A 13,086-nucleotide genomic window follows, 5' to 3' on the forward strand; every position below is an offset into this window, starting at 1 on the left:
TCCCTGTCCCCAGTACTATAACAACCCAAGCTATAACAGTAACAGTAAGAAAGCCTTTCCTTATTAGGTGCTAGAAACTACTGTGTATTTAATGCAGTGCTTCATAGAGCCGCAGGCACAAAAGTCAGTAAATGCACAAGTCAAAAGTTCCCTGCTGTAATGCTGACTCTGCTGCACTGCACATTTCAAAAGCTGTACGGAGGAAAACCAACTAAGCCATAGATTTGACTGTAAAGCCAGGCCATAGCAATTAATGCATCTTTGTGACACCCTGGAGACAATGCCTCTGGCTGGACTTTCCCTGAATTCTTCTGCTCAAAGTTCAGGAGCATAATGACATATTAACATGTGCTTCAGCAGATGGCATCCAGAGACAGCACTCAGACGATAGCCTGAACAAAAACAGTTGGTACATTATTAATTTTCATTATTTTATTATTTCTCATGGGAGCCATAGAGGCCAGAGTCAGCTCATGGGTGCACCTATCCCTACCAAGTACTGCAGGGCACAAGCTCTGGTGAGAAGGGCTCCAAGCTTGCACCCACCTCAGTGACAGACTGCTACTGAGCCAGTCAGTCAGGAAAGTGCTGCCCCTCTGCCTCCTGACTTGCTGAGGGCAAGAAAATAGAAGTCCTTTTGTGTGTCCCTTCTCTTGTCTTTTGGCCAACCCAAATGCAGAACTACAAAGTCTCAGTGATTACTTGGAAGCCTGAACAGTCCAAGCAGACTAACTCTTCTCAGTCAAAGGAGCTTCTCCAAAACAACAGGATAAAACTGATTTTATAGGCTTTTTGAGCAGGCACTCATAACATGGATACATTGGTACACACTCAAAGCCCTTGTGCTGATTTTCAAGATCCTCAGGTTGTTGGGTGGAGCTCATGGCAGAGGCCCTAAGTCTACAACAGTGTTCATGAAGCCATGAAATTGCAAAGAGAACAGGTGAAGTCTACAGAGTCAAAGCTTTGTCCACAACAGTCGCAGAGTTATGGCATTCTCTCCTCAAGGACTTTGGTGGGAAAGGCGCATCAGAGCCTTCTAGAAAGGAAAGAACCTGGGAAGCATTCCTTTCAATGCATGTAACACCTACTTCCTATGTGGACGAAATAGTGTGGAAGGAGACAGAGAAAAAAAAAAAAAAAAGCAGTATTAAATTTCCTTAATGTCCTTCCAAGAAAAGTCCAAGTGACACATTAAAAAAAAGAGGACCTTTCCATTGCTGAGTAAGATCTGATTATCTTGAGCTGCAGTAGGGAACTCAGATCATATGATGATGAGAATGCTAAAAAAAAAAAAAAAAAAAAAAAAAAAGAAAGAAAGACAAATTACTTCAGGCCTCCATTTCTAGAAAATCAGGCTTTAACATCTTTATAGTAGAAGCTATGCATACATGGGACATTAAAATTTCCTTCTTGTTAGGGCTGTCAGAATAAATGACATGTAACCAGCAAAAATGAAAGTTAGGCAGATCCACGTCCACCTCAGATCTTTCTAGATCAGAGAACAGAAACCATTGAAACTCCATGCAACCTGAAAAAAAGAATAATTAATTGAACAGAAAACATATTTGATCATGATAGCCACATGACACGGTTTGTTTAAAGGTTAACAGTCTTTCATGGAGACAAGAGACAAGCCTCCTATGATGGTGCCTGGCTGCCAAAAAATGGGGTCCATGCACAAAGCATCCTTTATCAGATACTTTTTAAAACCTCAGTGTTAAGAATAAGAAAACCAACTAAAACTGCAGATACTGATGTTTGTTGTGACTAATTTGAAAGTAATATCTATTAAATCACACAATTTTTTTGGCTGAATTCTAAGTTTCCTTGGAGTAAATTAGGTCAAGAGGTCTCAGGCAGGTAAGAAGAAGAGAAGGCTAGATCCATCTGTTGAGGACTGGTAAGCAAAAAACAGGGGCCTGAAGAGAACAATCTGTAGCAAATGTATAAAATTCAACCCATTTTTAAAAGTGAAAACTCCACAGCAGAGACAACCTATAGCTTGCAAGTAGATAATATGCACTGAGCTCTGCCAGTATCTCTTACTGCAGCCCTGCATTTTTCCTTGCTTTTCCAACCCTGGGCTTCTCACATATCTCTGCCAGTGCCCTTCACTCATCAGGTACAAGATTTCCTGTCCTACCAGGTATTTGGCTCAAAGGAAGACAAACAGTCAGTGATGACAAAATTTCTGGCTGTTTTGTGATGTCAAAAAAAAAAAAAAAAAAATCCCACATAGGACACTTTTCCCTTGCAACTGAAAATTACAGACTTCAACCTCAGATCTCTGGAGGTGAAGGGACTACATCAACTTCCTGCAAATCAAGCCCCAAAATGCAGCACTTGTATGGAACTGGAGCACAATAAATGTTTTCTTTGAGCACGATCTGTAGCTTTGGCATTCCTGAGCAGCTCTGATCTCCTACAAAGCTTAGCCTTTTGGACCTTCGGGGCTGGTGAGGTTAGAACAGTAGTGAGCAGCTCTCTCCCACTTCCAGGAGGTGCTGAGATGGTAGGATTATTTCAGACGTGACTCCTGAGGAATTGAGGCTGGGATCAACACTGAATGCAGGAAGGTACAGGCACTGGCATGTGATTTACAACATGTCTCTATCAGAGTTACAGGGCATGTAAATCACAGGGCTGGGTGTCTCGTAAAGGAAGATCAGATGTGTATGGGGATCTGCAGCAGGGGCTGTATGTGCAGGCACAGAAAGGAGATGGGGGAGAGGGAGTCCAATCTTGACACTCCTAAAATTAAAACTGTGCTGGAAGCTTAGAAAGCTTAGAAGCTGGAAGGGGCAGCTGGTGTCACACAGACCCTGTTTGTTCTGCCAGATAGCCAAATGGTCCTCATTTAAAACTACAATAGAAACCAGATGGAGGAGGACGAGAGAGCATGGAGCAAGGCATCAGTCAGAAGGGAAATTGAGTTATAAACATACTGCACACAAAAGACAATACTTCTCTTCCCCTAGACAAAAATAAACCAGAAGGACAGTCACAGTAACTCGTTCCACTCTCACTGGATGTCACGTCCAAGTTCAGTGTACACAGACATGCACCTTCACCAGGGTCTTTTCCAAGACAACAGCTCATGCCCACCTCCTTTACATGTGTCTGCTACTCTCACTGGGTCAGGCACCATGTTGTCCTCATTCTGATCCCCCCAGCAACAATGAAATTCCCACCTCCCAGCACTGCTGGCTCTCCCTTCTCCTGCCCCTTCCCAGCCATTGTGCTGCCACCCACCAAACCTCCCTACCAGCAAGCAAGGTGTCCATTCTTTGCCTGCCTGACAAAGGCTTCATCTGGCACTGGACTGAGCATTGTGTATCTAATCTGCAGGGACCTTTAAGCATGTTCCTATTTAAATTCCCAAGCAGCTCAAGCAGGAGAGGCCACTAAGAAAAGAGGGAGTGACCCCATTCAGTGGTCAGTGGGAGGATGGCCTCCTGGCCTCCCACCAAAGCCAGCAAAGAGCAAGGAAGATGCTGATCCAGCTGGAGATGCAGGCAATATCCTGTGACTTTCAGTGCCTCCTTCCTGAAGAAACTTTGAGTCTCCATGGGTTACAGAAGGATCCCAGGGAGGAAGTTGCTAAGTCAGACACCCTAACCAGTCCGTGTGAATAGTGCCCAGTTAGACTTGTAAGCTAACTTGGACTGGGCCATGTGTTCAGGGCACACTGAACTGAATGGGACTGAACAGCAGCAGGCTTAATTTTTTACTTTATCTTTCTGTTATTTTCTCAGACTTCTCCTTGTAAGGATAAGCACTGGTGACAGATAGTCAGGACCTCCTTGGTAATTGGTTTCCTCTCTAATTTTATTTTAATTTTAGTTCATCTACCGGGATGATAAATATAGACCTTTCATTTCAACTGGAACACAAACTTTTTGATTTTTGACTTGCAGGAAATAGTTCGGCTTTTTTTTTTTTATTTCTCCCTGCAAAGAATCCTGCACCATAAAAAAAAGTTATAAGCATTTTTATTTCATCATTTTGGTCTTGCTATACATCAATTTTTTTTATTGTCTTCAATTACTGCCGATAGTAGCACATGCTTCCTGGCATGTTATGTCAATACCATGATAAAAAAGGTCAAAAGTCTCTTGTTTCAATTTAAATGACTAAAATAGGAAATATTTCCTTTCTCTACTAAGGAAGAGTTGTTATTTTGTACAAAAAAAATAATTAAACAGAACAAACTAATATTGGCATACTAATCACAGGAAAGGAACAACATTGCACAAATGGCAACATACTTGACCATCAGTATCTCTGATACATTTTTTTGTGTTTCCTGACTTTCTACTGTAAATCACGAGTTTTAAAGCTGATTCATATTTTTTTTTCTTTTTTGCTGACATTGCCTGATTTTTACTCGGCATAAGATTGGTTTAGAAACAGATTCGAGAGCAGACCAAACTGCGCTCTCCTCCCTGCAGTTCACCCGAGCCCTGGTGTGGCGCATCAGTCACAACACTAGATTTTCTCCCAGTGCATAGCCCTAACCAGTGGCAGGTAAGGATAAATCCAGCCTTCCCACCACACAGCATTTCCTTTGCCTTCCGCCGTCTCCTTGCCAGTAGCAGCCAGAGATGGAAGGGACCACAGCATCCAAACTCCCTGCAGAGGGTCTCTTTTGCCCTCTCAGGACATAAACACACTACAAGGACAAAGAGCTACCGTCTTCAGGTTGTCTGTACATACTTTTCACCAGCACTAAATTAATTTTAAGAATTAAAACAAGGAAAAAAAAAAAAAAAAAAAAAACAAACTAAAAAACCAAACAAAAACAAAAATAAAAAAGCAAAACCTGTCTCACTCTCAAATTTCAGTATTAAATTTGCTGTTAGTTGTGGCTAAGCTGCCACACCCCCTCCATACTCACACCCCTGTATTTAAACAGCAGGAGACAGATAAACAGCAACAAACAGGCCTAAAAACAAACCAGTGTGCTGCAATTCACCTTGGCTTTTCCCCCTTACCAGCCATAAACACAGTTTAAAAGGATGGCACCAAGGTGATCCTGTCCAAATGGACAGCACAATTGATTCACTATGTAAGTCATACACTTCATGTAATTTTTCCCCTCTGCTTCTGTGACAAATGCCCCTGCAATATCACAAAGGTGCCATTCCCTGCAATGAAAGCACCATCCTGTGCCCGGTTGTGATTTGGTGGGCAAAAATGTAGGAAAAACAGATCTCAAATCTGTCAGATGCTGAGAGCCATGACCCTCCATGGCCTGTGTGGGAAATGGAAATACTGAGTGCTGTTTGGGATGTGGCCTTCTGATTTCAAGCTCATACATTTAAACACAACCTGCAGGCTCAGCTGTGAGTTTGAGTGAAGTCAGCGGCACCACCATCAAGGATTTTTTTTGCCCCCATTGATATTATACTCAGCATACATCTAACATATTTAAATAAGACATGTAGGAACACCTGATTTTTCCAGAGCAGATCTGACAACTGTGATGTTTGAAGCAGGAATGGAAAAGCCCGTGGCAGACCTGCCCAGCTCATAGACAGTACACATCAAAGAAAGCCTAAGAGAAAGCACTGCCAAAGCAGCAGACACTGAATGCTGACTCTCAGCCCCGACAGTCACTGTGCCTCTCTGAAATGTGACTTTACCTTGACATAGCTGGCAAATTCTGTAATGCAGGCACTTTTGAAAGAGTTTGTACTAAATACTAGAATAGTTTTGCTAGAAAAATATCCTGCTGACAATTTCCTGCAAAAAAAAAAAAAAAAGACCAGATAACAGAACAGGATATCTCCAGTCCTAACTTTTATGACTGTGGTACAACCACCTCGGAAAACAGTGGCCCAGGTTCTGCATGGCAGGTCAATGAGATGTGCACGTCCTCAGCTAACCATTCAAATCCTAACAACCCTGATTCACAGCCAATTAGGGTGGATATTGTACAGTATTTTTTTAACCACAGCATAAGCAATTTGGATAAAAAATTCTGAAGATAGGAGTAACTGGACAATTTATGCTGTGTCTGGAAATGAACTTGGGTGTAAGTATAGAAAATATCGGAATAGTTTTAAAGCCACATGTAATGGATTGACCTCTGTCTCGGTAAATGCCTAGATACGGCGATGATAAGCAAGTTGTAAGACAGAATTCTGCCATTGACCTCAATTCTGGTGACGTGTTAAAACCACTAACAAATCCAACGGCTGCACCAGCTGATGGAGTGCAGGAGAAGGGTGATGCCGATGCTTCAGCTCAAGGAAGCTGGGAGAAGCAGCCTGCCAGGGAAGAGCCCAGGTAAGTGTTGGGTAATGGGAAAGAAATCCAGTAATGAAGGCTTCATCTGAAGTCTCTTGAGAGTCTGCTGTCTTTCATCCAGATCAATAAACAAGCTTATGGCATATTTTCTGTATCATGCTTTCCCTTCTGCTCTCCTCTGAAGCATAGAAACCAAAGTAAGCCATGCTAACCCACTTAACTCTTGGCAGCAAAAGAACAAAATTATACGGACTCCATAAGTTTCTTCTTCCTCTCACCAGATTTTGATCTACATATTTTCATTTACAAGAGCTTCAGAAGAAAGTTAAAAAAACAAGTGCAGTCTCCATCTTTTACCTGGGTTTGCCACCTCATGCTGACCTGCTTATTTTCTTACAGTCCCATAATTACTCTGGAGGCAACTTGTAAGATTTAACACATGCTTCTTGACTGCTATAAGGATGTAGAAACCAAAATCTCCTTTGACACTTTGAGATTCTTACATAGGATTCTTAGGATCCCAGAATCAGGAAAGCAGCAATTCAAGGGGATCAATGCTCCCTACCTGGCTGTCAGTGTTAATTTCTCCCTTAGTACTTTTCCACTTGGACTCTAGTATGCCAGGCAATAGGGATTTCGGGTTTCTCTTTACAAGGTTTTTGGGGCTGTTAGAAAGAAATTCTGAGTGCTTAGGTCTTGATGTGCACCTGAAAAATATCAGCAACTAGTTAAACAATTTTGAAATCCTTTGTACTGTGCCCTTCTCAAACACCATCTCCATACACTGAAAACTGTAGCAATTTCTAGAGGACATGGAATCTACCCACAGTTTCTGTGCTGCTCTGTAATGATCTCTCACTGTTAGACAGATCCTTACTCAGTTTTGTATGATGGCATGGTGGTGACAAAGCAACTAATTCCCAAATAAATGCCATTGGAAGGCTGGGGAAGAGACAGGATGAAGAAAGGAACTAGGTTGTTATCTCATGAACGCCCATGCTTCAGCAAAGGGCTTGCTCTGCAGTTATTTTTGCTGTTCTTTTCCAGGAAATTTCTGTTGTCCCTTCAAATGTGCAAAGAGAGGATGGAGATCCACTAGCACTCATGGTTCTCCTTCCACACTTGCCACACATTTACAAGTATACATGGCAGCCACTCCCAAGCCTTAAAGTACACATCCAGCTGTGTCAGCTAACTCAGGATGGCAGTGCCAATGAGCTCAGGTGTGTGAAAGGGAGAACAGGGGCCCATCATCCCACTGAGAGCCCAGGTTATCATTCAGTAGCAAAGTACAAAGTAATAAAGAATCTGGTCCCGGACCAAGCTCTCATGTGGAAGAAAATTGGCATGGTTGAATCTCACAGGACATATTTATATATTCTCCCTTCTTTTTCTTTTGCCCTGTTACACTGAAGGACTGATGCAGACTGGCACTAGGTTATGTGGCAATGCTCTTTCACTCAGGCCTCTCATTGATCTTGCCTCTGGAGTTCTTCTAGTCAAGAGCAGTACTGCAATTTTCAGAGGTTATTCCAAATGGGTTGTTTTACAGACAGTCAACAACTTAGGGCAAGGAGCAGGAAAAATCACTGAGTATCATTACATATCACAGGCAGACAAATGAGGAGCCTAAATGCAAACCCATAATGGCTGCAAATGAGAAGTGAAAGGCAAATGAAAACAGACTTTCGAGAAAAAGTAAATAAAGCTTTCTGATCTCAATCTGATTGAAAACAAACATGCAAAGCCACTAGCAATAATCAGGCATTATAATTTGTAGCCAAGCAGCACCAAATCCATTCCATCTTTGCTCAGCTGCTGAGCATATATTTAGACTGAGTGTTTTCATTGCCAGGTTGCCTGGGCCCGACCCAAAGAAACACACTCATACAAAAAATCCCATTGGACTCATCAGTATCTTCCACAAAAGAAAATAAAATCAATTTGTCTACACCCTCTTACCTTTTACTGTGACATGCAAATACTAGCAAAGGAGGTACACAAATAGTAGAAGCATTTTCACCAGCTTCACAGGAGTACAAAATGCTGGTGTGAGTTTCAGCGAATTCAGTGAATTCATATGTATTTTTTACATATACAGATATATTTGTTTCTTTATGTATGTGTGTGAGAGAGAGGTTTCATGTGCATTACCAGGAAACTCTTCTTAGAGAAACAGTTAGGTTTTCTTGAGATGCCAATCAAAGCCTAACAAAGTCAAAAGATGTCAAAGTCATGCTAGGCCAATGTCATAAGTCTGGAGGATACATCATGACACGCTGGTGCACTTGCTTTTTGAAGTATTGTCCTGCTTGTTGCTGCTGAAGGCTTTGCTGGGTGAAGCACTCACTCACTGCCAAGGAAAGCTGTTAGTCTGGGGGGCTGTTCCTCAAGCATGCATGGATATCTGAATAAGCAAGTCCAGAACCAATCTCAGTGGATTGGTTTCACCCAGTAGTTTAGTTAAGAAGGGCAGCCCGTGGGATATAGGTCTTATTGGCTACACCTTTTCATCTTCAGAGGCTGCAGTACTCTAAAGTATACTCTTACAGCCTTATTCACAAGGATCTTGTTTTAGTTTCCATGTACCAGGGAGGGTATGTGTTGGGAAGGATGAATCCAGGTATGGAGCTCAAGAAGAAGCTGCTCAGAAGCCTGGTTCAAATATCTGGATGTGGTGCTGCTCATTCAGATCTGCTTTCAGAAACAGCAGGGAGCACAGCACTGCTCCAACTGCCAGCCTTGTGGCACATCAGTGGTCACATAATGTGCAAGAGGGCAGTTTGCTCACTCTCCAGAACCTGAGAGAACCAGCAAGGACAGCAAAGGAGGCAGAACAACATTTGCAGATGGTGTCACAATGCCTCCTAGCCTTCTAGAGGCTGATGCTGGGCTAGGATTGTTTAGAATGCTTCCTGCCATGCTATTTGTGTCTGTTCATCTCCACCTCAGGATGTCAGCACATAACTACTGAGATGAACCCAGAGGACAAGGAATGGTTTCTCCAAGGCTAAGCTGCAGGGACTTCGCCTCTGCAACTGCCTGCCAGAGGTGTAAGGGCATCAGAAATAGAAACTGATTCTGTCAGATGGTCATTGATCACAAGAGGCACAATGTTGCTTCCAAAGACACTAGCAACAGAGGAAAAGAAACAAAGCTGAATAAGCTATGCAGCACGATGGTAACTCCTTACTTCTCAAGAAGGCTTCTATCCCCTCACCTAGTAAGGACAAGTCAGGAAAGATATTCATCTATACAATATTTTTCTTTGTATTCCCAAGGCCCTTCTGCTCCCAGTGGGAGCCATGTCCCCATGTCTTTCCTGCACAAAAAATCCTCCCAGTTCCACAAGGGATACAAGCCTCTCACTCCCTTCACCTCTCAATAAATATGCATGCCAGGGATTATCAAACTACGGGTCATTCTCAGTGCTAACAATGGGAAAAAACCCAATATCAAGCAGTTACTAAAGCAGTAAATCTAGCCACTTGGCAATTGTGTTCCTCGGTTTCCAAGCCCCCCAACAGATTCCTGATATGCTCCATATTTCACTCTTCATTTTGTTTTCCATTTTACGAAAGACAGGCCCTGAACCAGTATGAAGAAAAACAACTTTCCCGCTTCCCCTCCCCACCTTTTTTCCCCCATGCTATCTCTGGTCCAAGTCAGGCCAGGTAGTGCTTATCATTTCCTCTGCACAGCAAACACCAGGGTGCTTGCGTTTCCTGCCACCAGTACTAAACTGCTAGCTGACATTGTTTTCAAGTTCCCCCTCTCTCAGAGGCAGGAGCAGCTCCACTGCACAGCTCTTCCTGTTGATGTCAGGGTCCTCTTCCTCCTAAAGCAAATGGGCTTCCTGATGGCATCTGTGTCCTTTTCCATGAGGATTAGCAGGAACCATTTTTCTACACAGTGGCCAAGAAAGAAAAAACAAAATAGCATGGAGAAAGGTATGTAATAGGAAGGAGCAGTGATGGATGTTTTTTTCCAAGTAGTCTTGGAGAACTTCTGGGGTCCCTCTCAATGAGGAGGAGAGAGAAGAGGTCAAAACAATACAGTTATGTCTTAGGGATGCTGGTATTTGCAAGTACCAGAAAATCACTTTTTAGCAGAGAACATCAGAGACTAATTACAGCTGCCGATTTCCCGCTGCTAAGGAATGTAAGCTCACAATAGGATAGCTACAGCCACAGCCCCTGCGTTCCAGCAGCGCTGTCATAAGCTGTGGGAAATGCCAAGACCTTTACACCAGACTATTGCCTTCTTTTTTATTCTCTCAAACGGAGGAATCACTACCACTGCCAGCACTGTTTCGTCAACAGTGGAGAAAATGGGCAACAAATGTGCAGAACACAGCTCACACCAAGCTGAATCACTTCAACCCCACAGATTGCCATTGTGTGTGCCACTGTCACACCAGAGAAGACAAAACCTTACCAGATATCATTTCAGGCCTCCCCCAGCCCATGATATCCAAGGTTTGCATTTGTCCTGTTAGAGAAGCTGATGGGCTTGTCTCATCTCCCACCAGGAAGTCTGCAGTTCACTGCACAGTGTAAGAAACAGCCATGGAGCCTGTGGCTACAGGACACACAGCAGGGCAGAGGGTGGGGAGCATGGGCAGTCAGGGCAACAGTGCTGCCAAGGATTTCAGCCTTGAGGGTCCCATGGCCTTCCTCACAGAGCAAGGAGTTGGGTCTCCTTAGGACATGCACCCAAGCTAAAAAGGTTTTCGCTTGACTGGGGAAATAGAGCCCCCCAGCACTTTCTATACCACATGCATACCACTGCATGGTGGCATGGATGTGGTATAGACAGGTGGGTGGGAAGGGTGTTTACTAAGGGGTGAACAGAAATGACTAGAATAGGACTTGTCCCTTAGCAGACTGTCTAGAACTACTGCTTCTAATGGTCCTCCAGGATGAGTCAAAGCTATATGACAATAAAATACGTTATTATAATGTGATTTTCTACTTTTTTCCTATCTGTGGCCTAGTCACCTTCCTGTGACACTGTAGTAATTAAGCAAAGGACTAGACTTCCAATTTCTGTCCATAAATTGCCACAGAGGCTGACAAAATTATTCCAGCTGTTTGCAGCTGTAGCCAGCAGCAGATGTGGCCCCAAGCCTGGCAGAGCCAGCAGAGCTGCAAGAGAGTGAACTGGGGCTTGGTTTTCCCCACCAGAAGAAATCCTTAAGGTGCAATTACAAAATCTTAACGGCTGGTGAGGATGTAACGCAAAGGATAAAAGCCCACCTACATTCTCCTAGCAGGAGTTGGCCAGGGCTGCTGAAATTTGCAATGCTGACACTGGAGCAAGCATTCCCAGGCACGGAGGGTGTGTGCCCCCCATAGCTGGAGCCGTGCTAGTGCCCACACACGTGGGATGGGGGGGACCACGAGCTGCTTCGGCAGCAAAACTGCCCCTGGATGAAGGGTCGCGCAAGAGAAACACACTCCACTGAGCCCACATCTTCCTGTCGCTCTTTCCCCCTCTCTAAGTACTGCCTGCTATTCGTGAATGAATTACCTCAATCCCTCTCAAGCAGTGTACTGACCAGGAAAAGGGCGTAGGGATTATTAATGGAAAAATCCTTGAGTCTTTCAGCCCTGCAGTGTGGCTGCAGTTACAAGGAAAACAGGATACCATGCGGCATAAGGGGAGGAGGAAGAGAAAAGGAGCAGAAACTCTAATGACCTACAGGGATTAACTAGTAAGGAAGATCAAAGTTCTGGTGGTAAATAGGTACAGCTGGCCCGAATGACCAGTAGAGTAATGAAGGCATACAGTAGTGGTCTGCACAGGGGAGGCATAACATCGAGGGAAACAGCTGCTTCGGGGTGATCAAGGGCTTGTAGCTATGAATGAATCACACAGTGAGAGAATATTAAAGAGCATGGAAAATCTCCTAAGACTGAGACATAGTATCGTGTAGAACTGCTTTCTCAGGAAGAGGCTGGGAGGCAGGCTTCCTGGATACTCAAAATCCATCAGATTACTCTGAATGGAATCGTTCTGCACTGAGACAAAGACAAAACCATCTCACCCGCCTTCCCATGTCGTTATCAGGTGATACCTTTTAAGCCACAGAAAGATTCCCTGGAAGAGTTTGCTGTGTTGAAGGAAAGCATAAGTGCCAGTACTCACTACAAGGGACAACCACAACCAGCAGCTGGAGTTTAAATTGGATACTAAAGCGTGTGGGAAGAAAGGCCACTTGAAAATCACCCAGCTGAAAACTTTTCCAGTGGGAAGGTGTGCATTTCACAAAATCAAAATGTTTCACCAGAATGCATGGATTCTGTTCAATTTTTCAACCAATATTCAAATACAGAAGGTGAAATATGTTCACTCCTTTATCATTATTTTTAATGTAATTAAATATTTTGGAGAATTTTTATTTAGGGGTAGTTTCTCCCTTTTTATTCCAATTCTAGATGAAAGAAAGTCTTGTGGTAGGAGAAGATGGAGTACAGTATAGTGCAAAACAGGAACCAGCTCTAATGGACATTGAGTGATATCATCAATGCCTGCCTCTCTGTACAATTCCGAGGACAGCAGCAGTGTTCCTTGAAAGCTGAAACCCGGAATATTGCATGTGTTTCTTGTCAATGAATGAGAAAAAAGGAGGTAAGTGTCCTATGGTTTACTTTTCAACCTTCAGGACACAAAACCCCCTCATTTGAAATCTTGCTTGTATGTCACATCCCCCGTTGTGAGGATAAAACCTCAGCATGGTCTCACAAAATGTGCTTTGCTTCTGTCAGCAAAAAATCTAAGCCCTCAGCAAGGAGTCATGAACTAACAGAGGATAAGGATCATTCTCAT

The 13,086-nt window shown here is 43.4% G+C and overlaps 1 protein-coding gene across 1 annotated transcript in view; it reads right to left on the reverse strand.

Moving 5' to 3' along the window:
* ARHGAP31 (Rho GTPase activating protein 31) overlaps positions 1 to 13,086 on the reverse strand; it is a 59,846-nt gene that overhangs the window by 24,558 nt on the left and 22,202 nt on the right. The window lies entirely within an intron of this gene.

This window comes from Oenanthe melanoleuca, chromosome 1, assembly GCF_029582105.1.
Source record: "Oenanthe melanoleuca isolate GR-GAL-2019-014 chromosome 1, OMel1.0, whole genome shotgun sequence".
Classification (NCBI taxonomy): Eukaryota; Metazoa; Chordata; class Aves; order Passeriformes; family Muscicapidae; genus Oenanthe; species Oenanthe melanoleuca.